We start from the raw sequence: 18,044 nt of genomic DNA on the forward strand, positions 1-18,044 counted from the left end.
TATCAGAAAGGAAGTATAGGATGTTTTGGTTGTAGAAATACAATTTTGAAATAACAAAATATTTTTTTAGGCTCCTGTTTCTTCATAAAACTGTATATATTAGAACTGAAAGGGAACTTTGAATTCACTGAAGGTAATGTGATTGCCTACCAGGGATCCATTCATGACTTCTTAATTTGCAAGAGAATTCCAGTGTTGTTTCAGGTGGAAATACACCTGACTTTGGCTTATGGGTCTTAGCCAGGGGATATGCTATCCCTCTATGGGACATTTAGAAAAATGTTTGAATGTGTTTTAGAGAGTCAAAAGGATTGAGAGACAATAAGGACATTTCAGTGCTCTTGGGTCATAAATTCCAAGTGTCCAGGAATATACAGTACTGTTCTGAATAACAAATTTCCCAGTATAAGATACCCCTAGGATTCTCAAAAGAAACATTCCTTTAACCAAATCCTGCTAATCATGCTGTTCTATTTGTCCATCTTGCTTTTTGATTAGTAAAAATGTGATCCGGTTCTGGATAGTGAGCTACAGGGGAGGAGTATCCTAGAGGATGAGCGTGATGGGAGATGTCAGGGGAAAAAAAAAAAAAAAAAACAACCTTGCTAGTATAAAACAGATATAACTGTGTTTACCAAAACATATGCAATTCTTAGAGCTACAGCAGAAATCTTACAACAAGAAAGACCAAAATCCACTGGCCAAATTTGGAAGACTAGACATATGGTAGCATCTGGGTGTCGGTTGATAAGTAAAATTAACATTTCTTATTTTATGAGTGCTGGACTTCTTGTAAGTGAGGGAACAAAAACAAACAAACAAACAAACAAAAACAACCCTTGGTTTAAGCTTTTAACTGGAGTTTTTGATTCCTACAGTTTCTAAAACTCTTGACAGAGCTATCACTTAGTACGTGATCTTTGCCCCACTTCCATTCTCTGTTTTTGAAAAAAAAAAAAAAAGGTTAGGCAGGTGTAGTTGCCCCCCTCCCAAATTAACTAGTTATTTAATAGCATGCTTGAAATACACGAACATTTTTCTACATTACTAATCTGAGGTTCTCAAACTATGGTGGGTAGAAATTTCTCCCTAGTTTTGGGGGGAATTAGAAATTAGAAATTTTGGGGGGAAATTAGAATCAATTCTAAAAAACTTAGAATTGATACCTGATGGAAAATAACAAACATATCATGATATTAAAAACCAACATTCTGAATATGTTTTAAGATTTAACCGTTCTACAGAATTCATTTCCTGATTTATGTGGGTAATGAAAATAGCCTTTCGTCGAGCAAGTCTTGTTAAATTGTCCTTTGGGAGGTACAAGAGAATTCGAAGAAGCTGGTTTTAAGTAGGAAAAATAAAGCAAGTTTTTTAATCTAGTAGACCCTTTTAATCTAGTAGAAAATTTTATAATCTCAAAATGTAAAAGCATTGATCATTTGTAATTTGCCTACCAAATGGATAACTGAACAAAATTTTAAATTATGTTGCATGATTTAGACTTCGTAGTAAAAAAGATACATGAAAACATAAAGCTTGTAGATGATAACAAAACCATTATCTTATTCTCTACTGAAGTTTATCCTTATGGAGCAGTGGTTTTATCTTAATAGAAGCCAGTAGGACAGAGAGAAAAGTCAAGATAGGATATTTTCTTAGAAGGATGATTAAACAGGCAAGCACTTATATGAGAGATTTCAACCTTGTGTACAACATAAAAAGTACCGTGATTTAATTTTTTCCTGTGCCTGGAATTCTGTTAAAAAGTGTAATATGTTCACAGAAGCGTGATATATCCATTAGAAGATCTAATAGTGATGAATTTGAAAGCTTTCAGTAAGTCACTTTAGCTCAGATTCTTGAAAAGTTGAAACACTCTTTTTTCACACCCACTAAACAGACTTAATGATAGCCAGATACAACAGTAAGTTGAAGCTGAAAAAGATGGAAATATATATGATTGCCGAAAGGAAATCATGCAGTTTTAGAGCTGCAGGAAATATCAGGGATTATCTAGTTGAGTATTCATCATATTTAAATAGTTTCAAAGACTCCTTTAAATGAAAACAATGCATCACAGACCCCTTGGGTTCACTTACATTATACATATTTAAGTTTAATAACAATAAACTTGAGACTACATATATATTTCTTAATCTTATAGTTTGTATATAATCACAATACAAATTCCAACAAATATGAAACTAATAACTTTAAAATTAAATTTACATTATTTAATATTATTAATACTATATATTTTAACATTTAACATTATAATTTAATATTAATATATTAATATAATATTGTATTATAAAACAATTTCCTGAAAACAAATCATTCATAGTGAATTTAATACTAGAAAAACAAAGTCTCAGCATTCTTCATTTGATCTATTTCAATATATTTTACTTGAAACAGCTTTGTTTATAGTTAGTTATATTGGTGGTAAACTCTCAGACTTTATCTGACAGTCTTATTTTACCTTTATTCTTGAAATAATGTTACTAGGTTTATTATTGTAGATAGTCATTTCCTCCCCTGATTTTGAAGATACAATTCTACTTTCTTCTGGCTTTCATATTCGCCACTGAGAAATGTACTAACTCTAACTCTCTATTATGGATTTGTCTTTTCTTTTTTGATGTTTTGAAAATAATCTTTGTTTTTGAGATTTTTTAGTTTCCTTATTGTGTCCACAGACTTTTGTTTTTATCCTGTTTAGAATGCATTATGATTCCTGTATATATATAGATATATATTTAAAGAGCTATTCAGCTTTGAATTTTTCACAACTGATGGTAAGGAATTCCTGTGAAAATTCAAAGCTGAATACCTCTTTAAATATTACTTTTATTTTCTCTCCGTGTGACCCCACTTAGATGAATATTAGCCTTGATAGTTGACTCTAAAATATTTGAAACTCCTTAAATTCCTAATCATCTTTACTCTCATTGATGCATTGCGGGTAGTTTCCTTAAGTTTATTATCTACTTCTTTTACTCTGTATGCAGTTGAGTCTAGGCTGGAATTTAGCCGTATATTTTTTTTCTTTTTTCTTTTGTTTCAAGTTTTTATTTAAATTCCAGTTAGTTAACATGGAGCACAATGTTAGTTTCAGGAGTATAATTCAGTGATTCATCACTGATCTATAACACCCACTGGTCATCACGAAACACGCCCTCCTTAATACCTGTCACCCATTTAGCCCATCCTTTCACCCACCTCCCCTCCAGCAGCCCTCAGTTCGTTCTCTGTAGTTGAGTCTATTTTATCATTTGCCTCCCTCTTTTTTCTCTCCTATATTCATTTGTTTTGTTTCTTAAATTCCACATAATGAATGAAATCCTCTGGTATTCATTTCCGACTTACTTTGCTTAACATAATGCTCTCTAGCTCCATCCAAGTCATTGCAACTGGCAAGATTTCATCTTTTTGATGGCTGAGTGATATTGCATTTATTTATACCACATCTTTATCCATTCACCAGCTGATGGACATTTGGGCTCTTTCCAGGATTTGGCTATTGAAGATAATGCTGCTATAAACATTGGAGTGTGTGTATCTCTTTGAATCAGTACTTTATGTCCTTTGGGTAAATACCTAACAGAGTAAGTAACTTACAGTGCAATTGCTATATGTAGGGTAGTTCTATTTTTAACCTTTTGAGGCACCTCTATACTGTTTTGCAGGGTGGCTGCACCAGTTTGCATTCCTACCAACAGTGCAAGAAGGTTTCCTTTTCTCTGCATCCTCACCAACATCTGTTGATGTGTATCTACGTCTTCTGGCCATTTAATAATTCGATTATTCATTTTTTGGGTGTTGAGTTTGATAAGTTCTTTATAGATGTTGGATACTAACCCTTTGTCAATATGTTGTTTGCAAATATCTTCTCCCATTCTGAAGATTGCCTTTTAGTTTTGTTGATTGTTTCCTTCACTGTGCAGAAGCTTTTTATCCTGAAGTCCCATTAGTTTATTTAATTTTTTTGTTTCCCTTTCCTCTGGAGATATATCTAGTAAGAAGCTGCTCTGGCCAATGTTAAAGAGGTTACTCCCTGTGTTCTCTTCTAGGATTTTTAAGTCTCACATAAACTTAGATCTTTCATCTATTTTGAATTATTTTTGTGGATGGTGTAGGAAGTGGTCTAGTTTCAGTCTTTTGCTTGTTGCTGTCCAGGTTTCCCAACACCATTTGTTGAAGAGACTGTCTTTTTTTTTTTTTCTTGATAACTGCAGTGTTGTAATGCATAAGGTGAAGCCCAGAATTGTGATGTCTCCAGATTTTCCTTTTCAAGATTGCTTTGGCTATTCAGGTCTTTTGGGGTTCCATACAAATTTTAGGATTGTTTGTTCTCGCTTTATGAAAAATACTAGTGGCATTTTGGTAGGGATTGCACTGAATGTGTGGATTGCTTTGGGCAGTATAGATATTTTAATGATATTTGCTCTTCCAGGCTATAAGCCTGGAATATCTTTCCATTTTCTTCTGTCATCTTTAATTTCTTTTATCATTGTTTTATAGTTTCCAGAGAACAGGTCTTCTAGCTCTTTGGTTAGGTTTATTCCTTGCTATCTTATTGGTTTTGGTGCAATTGTAAATGGATGGATTCCTTGATTTCCCTTTCTGCTACTTCATTATTGTTGTATATGAATAAAACAGATTTCTGTACATTGCTTTTGTATCCAGTGACTGCTGAATTTGTGTGTCCATTCTAACAACTTTTTGGTAGAGTCTTTTTGTTTTGTTGTTGTTGTTGTTTGTTTGTTTTTACATCGAATATCATCCCATCTGCAAATAGTGAAAGTTTGAACTCTTTCTTTCCTATTCGGATGTCTCTTCTTTTTGTTTTCTTATTGCTGTGGCTAGGACTTCCTCGTAAATAACAGAGGTGAGCACAGCCATCCCTGTCTTGTTCCTGACTGTAGCGGAAAAGCTCTCAGTTTTTAGGAGAATTATCTTAGCTGTGGGTTTTTCATACATAGTTTTTATGAGGTTGAAGTATATTCTCTCTATCCCTACTTTGTTGGGAGGTCTTTCTTTCTTTCTTTCTTTCTTTCTTTCTTTCTTTCTTTCTTTCTTTCTTTCTTTCTTTCTTTCTTTCTTCTTTTATCAAGAATGGAATCTGTACTTGGTCAAATACTTGTTCTGCATCTATTAAGGGGATCATACTAGCCATATATTTTTAATTAAACGTTCTATTTTATTTCTAAGGATAGTTTGGTATCAACTCTCCCTGGTAATTTTCTGAGAATAAAGTATTGGCTAAGTTCTTTAGTCATAAAATATTTCTGTAAAAATGTCAGACATAGTTAATCTATGATGTCTAATTATAAATTCTAACATATCTTTGCTGGTATAAAATTTTTATGTTGTTTCTATCAAATATCACTCATGGAGTCTGTTTTTTGGTGTGTTTATGAGCTTTATGAACTCCTAGGTGGCTAATCTTAATCTGTAGAAAAGCTAAGGTTCTCATTAGAAGATAATTCTCTTTGAAAAACTGCATTTACTATATGGGGAGATAACTGATCTTAGGGAAACTCAGTTCTTCTGTAGGTTTCCAAGCAGAATAATGGGGTGTCAGGTTTAATTCTTTTCCCTTGCACAGTCATTAGTTGGGGGTATCTGTTTGAATTCTCCCTCATATCTTCCAGAGTGCTTATTGTATTTGTTGGTTTGTCTATTTAAACTTTTATCCTCTGAAACTGTCAGTGTGACAAAATTATATTTGTTGCCAGATCCATTTGTTTCACTATGGATATGCCTCAGGGTTATCTTTTCCGCTAAATGGCTCAAAGTGGTGGTTTCCTAGGTTACTGCATTTTGCAATAAAATTTCTACTTTTTGAAAACAGCTAAGATTGTAAAAATAGTAAAGATGGATTTTTGAAAATAGCACCATTTTGAAAATACCTTTATTAAAAATTCAGTTTACTCCACTTTATGTTACACATGAAATATGTAGCTATTGTAGTCAGATTAAATCTATTTAAATGACCAAAAGTGTCATTAAAAATATGTTCTTAAGCTAATCACGTAAAATCCGTTCATTTGTCTTAGTGAGACAGCCATGAGAAAACAATCTGCCTACTAGTAACCAGGTTTACTTGCCACACTGAAGACATGCTAAAGTACATGAGGTTTCATTCATTAAAATAACTTTATTTTGAAAGCCAGGCTATGTTCCAGACATGGTCTGTGTTTTGGGGTTACTGAGATTAACAAAATCCACTGCCACGTTGTACTTGACATTTTAGTTATGGAGAATAGACAATAGCCAGTGAAAAAATAAATAGGACAAATTGGACATAAATGCAATGAAGAAAATAAAACAGGGTGATGTGACAAAGAGTAAAAGAGAGCATAATTGACTATTTGGATTGTATTATGGTAATGACTTCCCTGACGAGGTAAGAGTTGATGATGATGGCCTGGGGAGAATTTTTAACAAATGCTTTAGCAAGTGCAATGGCCCAGAGGAATAATGGAGCTTGACATGTTCCCAATGGAGAAAAACAAAAAGAATGTCTGTATGATCGCAGCATGGTGATCTATTCTTAAGAGTGTTATGACATTAAAGAGAGAGGAGCAGAGATTTCAAATCATAATAATGGAATAAATTGTAAGTGGAGTGAGAAGACAGGGTTTCAACTACTTGAATGATTATATATTTACGTATGTATATCATAATTCATAATTGTAAATTATGATTAAAATTTAAAAATTTAATTTTTATGATTTAATTTAAAAATTAAGATTCTAATACAATGTATACTTATCTTAAAATTACACAAATTGGATAAACATATTTGTATATATCTTAAATACTAATTCTATGTACTAGAATCTTATGTAAGTTAAATCACTCAGTATGTACTCTTTAATCTGCTTTCTTAGAATAATTTTTTCAGAGGTATCCATTTTGTATTAAATACCAACTGATCGTTGCTTTTATTGCTGAGGAGTATTCCTTTGCCTGGATATATTGCAATTTGTTTTTCCATTTATGTGCTGGCAGATATTTGGATTGTTTTCAGATTTTGGCTATTACAAGTAAAAGTACTTTTAACATTTGGGTTCAAGTGTTTGTGTGAACATGTGTGTTCATTTCTCTTAAGTTAATACCTAGAGTGGAATGGCTTGATCATAACTCTTTTAGAAACTACCATACTTTTCCAAAGTAGTTGTATTATTTTTATTCTGACCAAGAGTGTGTAAGAGTTACAATTTTTCTAAATCTCCAACAGCATTTGGCATGGTCAGTCTTTTTAATTCTGGTTGATATAGTAGGTATGTGGTAGTATCTCATTGTCGTTTTAATTTTCATTCCTTTATTGACTAATAATGTTGATCATCTTTCATGTGCTTAATTGTTTCCATGTATATTCTCTAGTTAAGTACACATCATTTCTTGTGTTTTAATCAGTGTTGTAGTGTTATCTTAGGAACAGATATTACAGAAAATAATATTTAACTTCCTTTTAATTTTGTACTTTCTTTTAAGGTATGTTATTAATTCAGCCATTCATTCAACATGAGTTAAATGAGTACCTAGTTCCAAGCACCGGGGATACAATAAGAATAAGACTCTGTAACCTGCTTTCAATCAGCAGATACAAAAATTGTCATTTAAAATCCAATATAATCATAACATATTCCCCTAAGTATTTTGTAATTTATGATTCACTTATGTGGATATTTTCTATAAGGTTAAAAGATAAGTATGATATTACAGTACATCAGATTCTCCCTCAGCTTTCAAAGAGCTCAAAGTACCTTTGGAAAAGCAGACAGAGAACTAAAAATGTATGAGAGCAGAAAGTAATTTACAAATGAAAAGTACTAAAAATAAATGTCCCAGTAAATACTGAAGGAAGATTTCCTGGAGGAAGATGGACTTTAAGCTTTTAGTAATAAGAAAATATCAATAAGCAAATATTATGAAGAGATAAGTGAGGTAAGAGGCAACAATTTTGTTTTTAAAGAGCAAAGAATATGGTAGGTCAAATGGGCTGACTAGTTTCCTGCGAATCATGAGTTTAGGTACACAGTGTTATCCTGATCATAGACATTTGGTAGTAAGTGAATAGTTTTTGGTAGTTCAGTAGGGTTTTTAGTTACCAAGATTATCCTGTAGATTTTGGAACTCCAGTTAAGGTATAGTGCTCAGCATAGAAAGTAAAGATGATAGAGGGCTGAGTATCCATTAAAAATTTACTTTTAACCTTATGGACATCTTTAGTGTATATTTTGCTTTGCTCGGTGAATTTCACTTTTTCATTTGCTTCATCCTGTAACATCTAAAATAACATTCTGAAATCTGGGAAAGTGTGATCTCTGGCCTCCTAGGATAGGAGAATTTTTAAAGTCTGTCCATGTTCTATGTTGGACTGAACACTAAGTGCTTTAAATTAGAAACTCTCTGGAAAAGGAGAGTCTGTTTTATTTATCAGTTCAGAAGTCAGAGGACATGGACTATGAGATACTGATAATACTTATTCTAATGGAATGGACTAGAAGATATGGAAGTTTTAGGCCAAAGGTCATTTGCTCACTAATATATAGCTTTAAAAAAAATTTCCTTTTTGTTTGTGATATGATAAAGTGTTCTAGTGCTATCCACTTACTAAATACTGGGGCCTTAGAAGAACATAAAGTACAGAAATAATTGCCTTTTATGGGTTCCTATTTTGTGCAGTTTCAAATATAGACTTTAAAAAAAGATGAGAGTGCATTCTCTAGTATATTACTATAACAAAAGGATTCTACTGTAATTGAATGAAGAATATTCATTTAAAGGAATGAGAAGTATTTAAGTGATATATTTTTAAATGTTTTTGATTAGGTATTGACACTTTGATTTACTTAAAAATTCATACAAATAGCTTTGTTTATAATACCAAAAACAGACAAGCTGGAGCATAAATGAGACTAGATTAAAGAATGCACAGACAAAAACAGTGCAATGAAGAGGACATCTACACTTTGGCACATAGAAGGAAAATCATTAATTTATGTCCCTGTGGATTGATGGAATAATGTCAGATCTGTTGATTTCGTAGTAGTTATTTTTTGAAGAGCATACTCTTGCCTGTGATATATCTGAATCTACCTGGATGTTGTAGACACTGGATGTTGTGTTGCCTCCAAGTTCATATGTTGAAACCTCATCCTAATGTAGTATTTCGAGGTGGGGCCTTTGGGAGGTGATTAGGTCATGGAGGCAGAGCCATTGTGAATGAGATTAATGTCCTTTGAGAAAGAACCCAGAGAACTCCACCCGGTTCTGCCTCCTGAGGACATTTATGAACCAGGAAGCAGGCTCTCACCAAACACCAAATCAGCTGCCACCTTGATTTAGAACTTTCTAGCCTCCAGTACTGTGAGAAATTAAGTTCTATTTATAAGACACCCAGTCTATGACATTTTCTTATGGCAGCCTAAATGAACCAAAATAATAAGTTACTATTATAGAGTGCTAATATGTTTCAGGAACCCCTCCCATGAAAAAAATTCCTTTTAAAATTTCAGCCGCCTGGGTGGCTCAGTTGGTTGGGCGTCCAACTCTTAATTTTGATTTAGGTCATGATCTCAGGGTCATGAGATTGATCTCCACAACAGACTCTGCAGCAGGGAGTCTGCTGCTCCCCCTCTTCTGTCCCTCCCCATGCTGCTCTCTTGCTTGCTCTCTCAAATTAATATTTTTTAAAAAATGAAATTTTACATCTGAGTCTGCTAAACTGTCAGTCACATGTTGGGTAAGGTGAGAGGTGGGTATATGATCCAGCTTGAAAGGCCATTCAGATATACTTCAGATATACTGAATCATCCTATTAACCTTTGCAAATGGCTACTGACAGAAACAACTAGAATTCAGGTGTCAAGGTTCCTAATTTGGAGTTCTTTCCATTACAGCACTCTTCTTCTGAACTCTCACTAACTCGTCCACCACCTCCACCTTTATAATTCCTCTTTTCTTGTTCAATAAATACATTCATTATAGTGTAAAACTTAGCCCAAGAAAGTGCTTGTTATCTGAAAATAATTGGTCTGAGTAAAAGTCTAGTTAGTGTAAAAACAGAAAATACCAATAACTTTTTGAAAAAATAAACCCCCGATTGACTTTTAGTCAGTTGATTTTGGACAAGGATGCCAAAACCGTTCAATATGGAATGAATAGTCTTTCCAATAAATGGTGTTTGGGACAGCTGTATATCCTCATTCAGAAGAAAGAAGTTCAATCCTTACCTCTATTGTATACAACAATGAACTCAAAATTATTATGGGCTTACATTTAAAGGTAAACATTATAAAACATTTAGGAAAAAAAAAAACATCAAGAGTAACTCTTGATGACTTGGAGTTCTACGGTGTTTTTTTAGATATGACACCAAAAGCACGAGCAATAGGATAAACTGAACTACATCAAAATTAAAACTTTGTCCTATAATGGACACTATCATAAAAGTGAGGAAACAGTTTGCTGAATGGGAGAAAATATTTGCAAATTATGTGTCTGATAAGGGAATAGAAAAAATATATATACATACACAGATATACACAGAAATAAATACACATACAACATGAGTTATAAATAAATAGAAAAGTGAAATGTTAACTGTATTCTGTAATACAGCTAGCTATATTCCATTGTATCATTTCCCTTTACTATCAATATAAAGATTCTCTAGCTTAACCTACTAAGAACTGAAAATTATCCATAATATAATGAACCATAGGCAACTCACCAACAACTAACATTTGACAAGGTATAGATTAAATAAGAGCTTATAAGTGTTTTGTGTGGTTTATTTCCTGTTTCTTTTTTTTAATTTTTATTTATTTATGATAGTCAGAGAGAGAGAGAGAGGCAGAGACATAGGCAGAGGGAGAAGCAGGCTCCATGCACCGGGAGCCTGACGTGGGACTCGATCCCGGGTCTCCAGGATCGCGCCCTGGGCCAAAGGCAGGCGCTAAACCGCTGCGCCACCCAGGGATCCCTATTTCCTGTTTCTTATACCCACCTCTCCACCTTCTCTTTTCTGTCTATGAGAAGCTATGGATATAATAAATAGAAAAGACAAAATGGAAACTTGGTCTGTTTAGCAAAGTAAAGACATTTTTTTCCATTGGGAAACTCCCCTAGTCCAAACAGAATATTATTTAAGCTATTGTGACCCATAAGGTTTATGACCTGACAATATGTTTATTTCTTTGAGGTTTACATGCCTGATCAATTGGAGTAATATCATCTAGTTGATGTTTTAAATCAAGTTTCATCTCCAAGATGTGCTAAATTTAAATCTGTAAATCCTATCTGAAAAATTTCAATCCTCTTTTCATAATCTTGACAACAATCCCTTAGTGGTTATTATGCTAATAACATATAGTTACAAATGTCATTTTATAAATGATCAATCTTTAATTTGTGAACTTTGAGTCAAATATTGAAAAGATACTCTTGTTTGTAGATTTGTTCTTCCAAGTATCTGTTTCTCAAGAAAAACAGGCTTTGAGTTGCTTCATACATGAATCTTATTTAAAAATGACTTTTTCAGGTTTGTTTGAATTAATAACATTGTATGCAATTTTACTGTGTTTAGGATCATGAATTTAAAGGATTCAGAGTTTGGACTTTGAAGGAGGCATCTTAGAAATACTAAAGTGGAAAAGGAATTTTTCCATGTTTGATTTTTCAGCCAAATTTTGTTGTTGTTTTCCTAAGGAATGATTTAATTTATTAATTTTTAACTTTTTTTAAAATAAGGAAGTACATTATTTGAATCAGATCTTTGTGAATATATATTTTTATTTGTAGTGGAGAAGACTTATTCCTTGATCTGAATTTCTCAATCCAAATGTTTTCCAAACAAAATCAAGCTATTCATGATATAGGTACAAAGTTTGATGTATATAACTAATTTATTCATTTATTTAAATTCAGTCTAATTTATACAACTTTTGAGATGTCTTGGACAAATATGAAGAACAAGGAATATTAACAGAATATAAAATAAAAACAAGAAAATATGGATTTACCATTCCAATTCTGTCCATATTCATTAGTTGATAAATTTGGTTGCAAATTTCCTTAGAGCCACAGTAAGAAAGAAGACCTGATCTTTTGCATTGTATTCATTGTTATAATTTCAAAAGCATATCCATTCTCATTACTTAGTTCTTAAAGAAATTTATTGTAAAGAACCTTATATAGGGAATTACAAATTATATATTTTTGTAGTGACAAATTTCTTTGATTAACGAAGACCTAAAACCAAAACATAAGTTGAGGAAGATGATTCTAGGTTTCTGAAGATAATATAATCTAAACTTGTAGTCTTCTGGTGGTTTGACTTGATTCAATGAAAGAACAGACCCATGTAGAAGACTGGCTAGATTTTGGTTTCCACAAATCATTTTTCATAAACCTGCTTTATCAGAGGGATCAAGATTTCTTTTCTAGACTGGACCCAATTAAAATACTGTAGGTAAAAGTCTTGGTATGTCGGCTATTCTGGTAAACTTCATTGTTTGTTCAGAGACTCCTAGATACTAGCAACCATGTTTATTACCTCCAACTTTTTAGTAGCCAGATATAGCTAGAGATGTGATGATTAGAAGATGTTAAGATGGACTAGCCACTGTTTCTCAAACTCGTGAGGCGTATATCCTGAGAATTGTTTCTTTTTATAATGGATTCATGTTCTCACCCATTGAATTGAGGTGTTAACCTCAATTTGTCCCTCTTTTTGAGGAGTCTATCACTTACAATGCTTTTGCTTATAAATAACAGAAAATGTGGTTCAAATAGGTATAGATAGTGAAGTTATTAGATTATGCGGTAGGCAGAACTCTGTGAGGACACCCAAGATTCCTGAACCTGGCATATACTCTCTCCCATTTTGCTCCATTAAACAGGAGTCTAGGTACTGCTGTGAAGGGATTTTGCAAATATAACTAATTTCTCAAGTCAGTTGATTTTATAATAGGAAGATTATCTGGGTGATTCTGAACTAATCACATGAGCCCGTTAAATTAGAAAAAAAATTTCTGGCTGGAAGAAGAAATCAGATTTGAGGTGCCAATGCCTGCTTGAGAATAGAAGAGGCTGTGTGGGAAGAAACAATTGAAGCAGCCTCTAGGACTTGAGAGAAATTTCTGGTTGACAGGAAGGAAAGAGGGGCCTTAGACCTACAACCACAAGGAACTGAATCCTGCCAACAACAACGAGCTTGATGTCGATGAAGTGGAATTTAAAAAAATATATATGTATATATATTTTTAATTAATTACTCAATTAATTAATTAATTAATTAATTAATTAATTAATTTTGTGGTATAACTAAAATATACTCAGCCTGGCCAGAAACCAGAAGATTGATGTCAGACTTGTTACATCCTGAGATACCAGAACTGTGAGCTAGTAAATGGGTGTTGTCTTAAGCTGTTTGTGGTAATTTATTAGACAGCAATAGAAAACTAATACAGCTAGATCATTGAAAATTCCAGTGGTAGGGTGGGGTGACCTTCAGATGTGATTATGAAGTGTTCTGGCTCTGTTCCTCTGAAATTCTCATTGTCCCCCTGTTTTCTTCCTAGGGGAAAATTGGCTGTAGCAGCTTCAATTTCAAATCTGTATCTGGAATTTATTCCAGAAGTAGAGAAATAACCTTTTCACATATGTCAGCACGTACATTCCCTTTGCTACCTTGATTAAAATTGGCCCAATCAGTGGGAAATCTGGGACTGTATTGGTGAATCAACACTGGAAGCCAAATTTCAGAAAGGCCACTTGAGTGAAATTAAATGAGATTTTGTTTAAAATTTCTCTTTCCTCCACTCGTCTATGCAGGTGAAAGTAGTTCCTATGAGAGGAGTCTGATTTTTCAACTAACTCTGTAACAACAGTAGAACTATACTTCCCATCTATACCCACTTGTACGTTAAGGCTAATTAAGTGAAACACCCAGTCTTTCTACTTTTAGGTTAAGTGCAAGGATATTTCTAATACTTGGCTCTGGTCTTTACCCACTAAGTAAAAACTTCCAAAATATGCTTATTTCTCATGAAAATCAGATAGTAGTCCATTCCATTTTCAATGACAAACTTGTATTCTCCCCAAATTATAGACCATATAGCATACTAGATAGTCTTTTGAGACTATAGATTTCTTCCTTAGTAAATCGGAAGTCTTGGCTTCTTAAGCCAATTTTCTGCGTGAGGTTGGCATTCCACTCTATCACAGTGTGTAGAATGTTTCAGGTTAAAGGAATTTTTTTTTCACAGTTCTGATTGACTTTTTTTCCTCACCCTTGTCCCCAGACATAAATTCATCATTACCTAGGCTATATGCGTTATTGATTGTCAATATAACCTTAAAACTATTGAAAATCTGGATTGGTCAGAATGGTCTCTTGATGAATTGTTTAATAACTTCTAATGGGATAAATGAGTGTTTAGTGTATCTTGTCCATCTTCTTAATACATCATGATGTTGTGATAATTCTTTCAAATGAGTTCTATTGCCCCTAATAATATTTTTATTCCCACCACCAACCCAGCAGCAATCCCTTTAAAAGAGAAATATAAGCATTTGCCTTCATATTGGTGGCAGCTTTTTAAAATGTCTCTTATTAGCCAATTGACTGCTATCTTATTACCAAGAAGAATGATTTGAGTTAAACCTATCCCAAACCCAAATCAATTTTGGAAAGTGTTCTTCAGTGTTTTACTGAATTAAACTTAAAAAGTACTTGTGGCAAGCCAGTGCTTGTAGATTCCTAGACAGGCATTTTGCAACCAATCTATCTTAGATAATTTATCAGAAGTGATGTTTCCTAAAGTCAGAAGTTGTATTGGTGCAATGTTGAGGTTATTTTCCCACATTTGCTAATTATACGTGCTCTAAATGTCTCGTATTAAAATTATCAGTGCCATTTATCCATTGATGGGACTAGGTTCAGGATTCTTTAAGAAAATGCAGTATTATGACATATTTTCTGAACTTATCCTTCTTCTGAAGTTAAGAAGCTTGATATTTAAGAATTCTCAAATTTCATTAGGGAATAGATTTTCTACTCCCAGTGTGGCTGACAGTAGAATATATTAAATCTGTCTATCATTTATACCCAATAATTGGCAAAAGTCTAGTTTTAATAAATACTGTGTAGAACTCAGGATTAAGCTAGTGGTTACAAAAAACATTCTTGCATTTTATTATTTGGCTTCTTTTCTTTTCTGTGCCTGTGTTAGGAGGCGTTGCAATAAAGATAATAATAAAACATGTTATTGTATTCACTAAGGGTCTGGGGTTGGGAGAGTGGCCTTATGAATAAGGCTTCCCACATGGCAGTGTCCTCTCTATGAGGACCTAGTGAAGATATTTCTCCTCTGTTTTCATTCTAGGAAGAGCTGAGATTTTCCTCAGTAACTCGTTTGGGACTATTTTTTTTCTTGAGAATATGAGTGGTATAAATCATTATTTATTCTCCTTTGATTGCTAAAATGCTCTGAGTTCAATTCTTAGTACTACCCTCAATGACATGGGTCTCATAGCACATATTTGATTTGCCAGTCTTAGTCCTAGCATTTGACTTTCTCTACCTTTATTCTCTTTTTGACTTCATTTTCTCATTCACTTTTTATCTCATCATATAGAATATGGTTAACCAGTAAATAGTCATCTTCTATTTTAAAAGGTCATCTCTGATGGAAGGCATAGGTGTAGGAAGATGACCTATAGATGGGTGAGCTAGAAAGAGATACCTAATTAGCCAACAAGGTCAGCCAATTAACCATGATGATGAGTGAGTAGATAACTAAAGCGGATTATGATCACATCTATTGTTCATTGTTATTTGTTTCTCCTCCCCTCTCAAATGTGGCTACTCTCACATCCTTTAAGTAGTGAGGCCCAGAGTTCCAAATATGATGATATACCAAGACTGTTCTAAATTAACAGTTTATATCAGTAAAAGAGAACTGCACATTTGCGTTTTACTACTGGACAAATAAAATATATAGCAATAAAAGCGTAACGGATGCATAATTTTTCATTTATCATAATGGGACTATGTTAACCCAGTGATTCTCCACCTTTGATATTGAAAAAAAAAGTCAGTCCAATGTTCATTTCATAAGAAAAGGAGATTACTGGCAGAGGTCTACCTAATAAGAATCTCCTTGAATATAGCCCAGAGATCGGTATCTGTATACATAATTTTATAACATTTAAAAATATATATAAAATCTCTAGGGCTGACTGATGTACAGTGAGGTTTGAGGATAACTGTGTTAATAATGAATTATCAAGACAGAATAAAAATGTTATTAAAAGCATAGCTCTTGATCCATCTCTGAACTGTTAAATGCTGATAGCTGTCTATATATTTGAGACGATAATATTCCCTAAGATACAAATAAAACGAGTGTGAGAATTTAGAATTTTTTTTTCAAAGACCTTGTTTTGTATAAAAACAGAGAAGACCATGGTACATTTGGTTTTGTAATATAGGAGTTGAAAATGACTTTTCTTCCTCAATGGTCTGAAAACCAAGTCTGTTTAAAATAGAGCTCATCCTCAGAAGTGAGATTTTACTTCCTGAATACTAATCTGAAGAGTTTAATGGTAGAAAAGGGAGGAAAGAGAACAGGCCTTAGAGCAGCATCTTCCTTCATCTTACTGGTGACTCATTTTTTTTTTTTTTAATTGTGCCAATTCCCAGAGAGGCTCATTATAAAGCTGAGAATGAAGGAAGTAATTAATTCAGGAAGGTTGATATTGGTTTTGATGCACCAGAGACTTTTGGTTCGTCTGCTGAAGTGTGAAAATAATGCTGTGGACTGCAAGATAGGACGAGGGAGAAATGACATCCCAGTCTTCTTGTACACATCTAACAATATACAGATTTAAAAATACCTTCCATTTATAAGAAAACCTATCTTAATTAGAAGAAGACTGGAAAAAGATCAACCATTTAATCTTTTGGTTTAGTGGGCCAAAGGTGTCCTTTTTAGAAACTCATGATAAAAGGTGCCTGGAATTTTTTTCTCTCCACAATTCTAAAATACATTCTGTGTAGTAATTACAAGTTCAGGAATTATATTTCATGTATCATTAGTGATTGCCCCTTCCAACTAGTTTCGAGTGGTCATGATTTCCTTATGAGGTGCTAAATATGTAGTCAGATAATGACAATTTAAAACATTTCTTTGAAAAAAAAAACATTTCTTTGGAAATTTGGAACTTACAGAGCATTTTTTTTCTTCAGTGTCTATAGATAATGTCTATAGATAATGAATACCATTCAGTTTAAAAAATACTTTTTTTTTTTAAAGAATGCCCCTCCTTTATAACATATGTCATTGAATAGTGTACAGTGAAGCACTCTATTTGGGGGTGAGGGTTATCTTTCACATTGCCTATCTGAAATTGAAATCCTATATTGCTTAAATATTCACAATAACTTTTGTAATCTCTATGATTAAATCTAATTTATATCATTAAATATCATTTAGGACTATTCCGCCATTAATTTCTTTGAGGTTATTTACTCTAAAATAAGAAGTTAAAGCTCTGCTTTTTGGGCAATTTAAATGAAGTCTTAGAAGTTAGAGCCAAACAGCCCATACCTTCATTATTTTATTGACACAGAGGCTGAGAATCAGAGGTGAAACGATGATAACAGTATTTAATAGCAGAACCAGGATGAAAAGCCACCTTCTAAAACATAGAGGAAAGGACCTGTCCTTGAGTATCCACCTTTTGCCATGGGAGACTGATATAATACCCACTTAACAAGATAAGCTGAGGTCCAGGAGGTTAAGCAATTTAAAGTTCCCAGAATGGTGAATTTTAGAATTTAGATTGGATCTCTGTCTAAATCCAGGGCTGCCTCTTCCCAGATTCCCATGGAATAGCAGTTCTCTTTCAGCCACAGGACTTGCAGGATCTTGCAGTCAGCACAAATCTGAGAAGAAACATGGGGGTCCCTGGGTGGCTCAGTGGTGGGGCGTCTGCTGCCGGCTCAGGGCCTGATC

This window comes from Nyctereutes procyonoides, unplaced genomic scaffold, assembly GCF_905146905.1.
Source record: "Nyctereutes procyonoides isolate TBG_1078 unplaced genomic scaffold, NYPRO_anot_genome, whole genome shotgun sequence".
In the NCBI taxonomy this organism is placed as follows: Eukaryota; Metazoa; Chordata; class Mammalia; order Carnivora; family Canidae; genus Nyctereutes; species Nyctereutes procyonoides.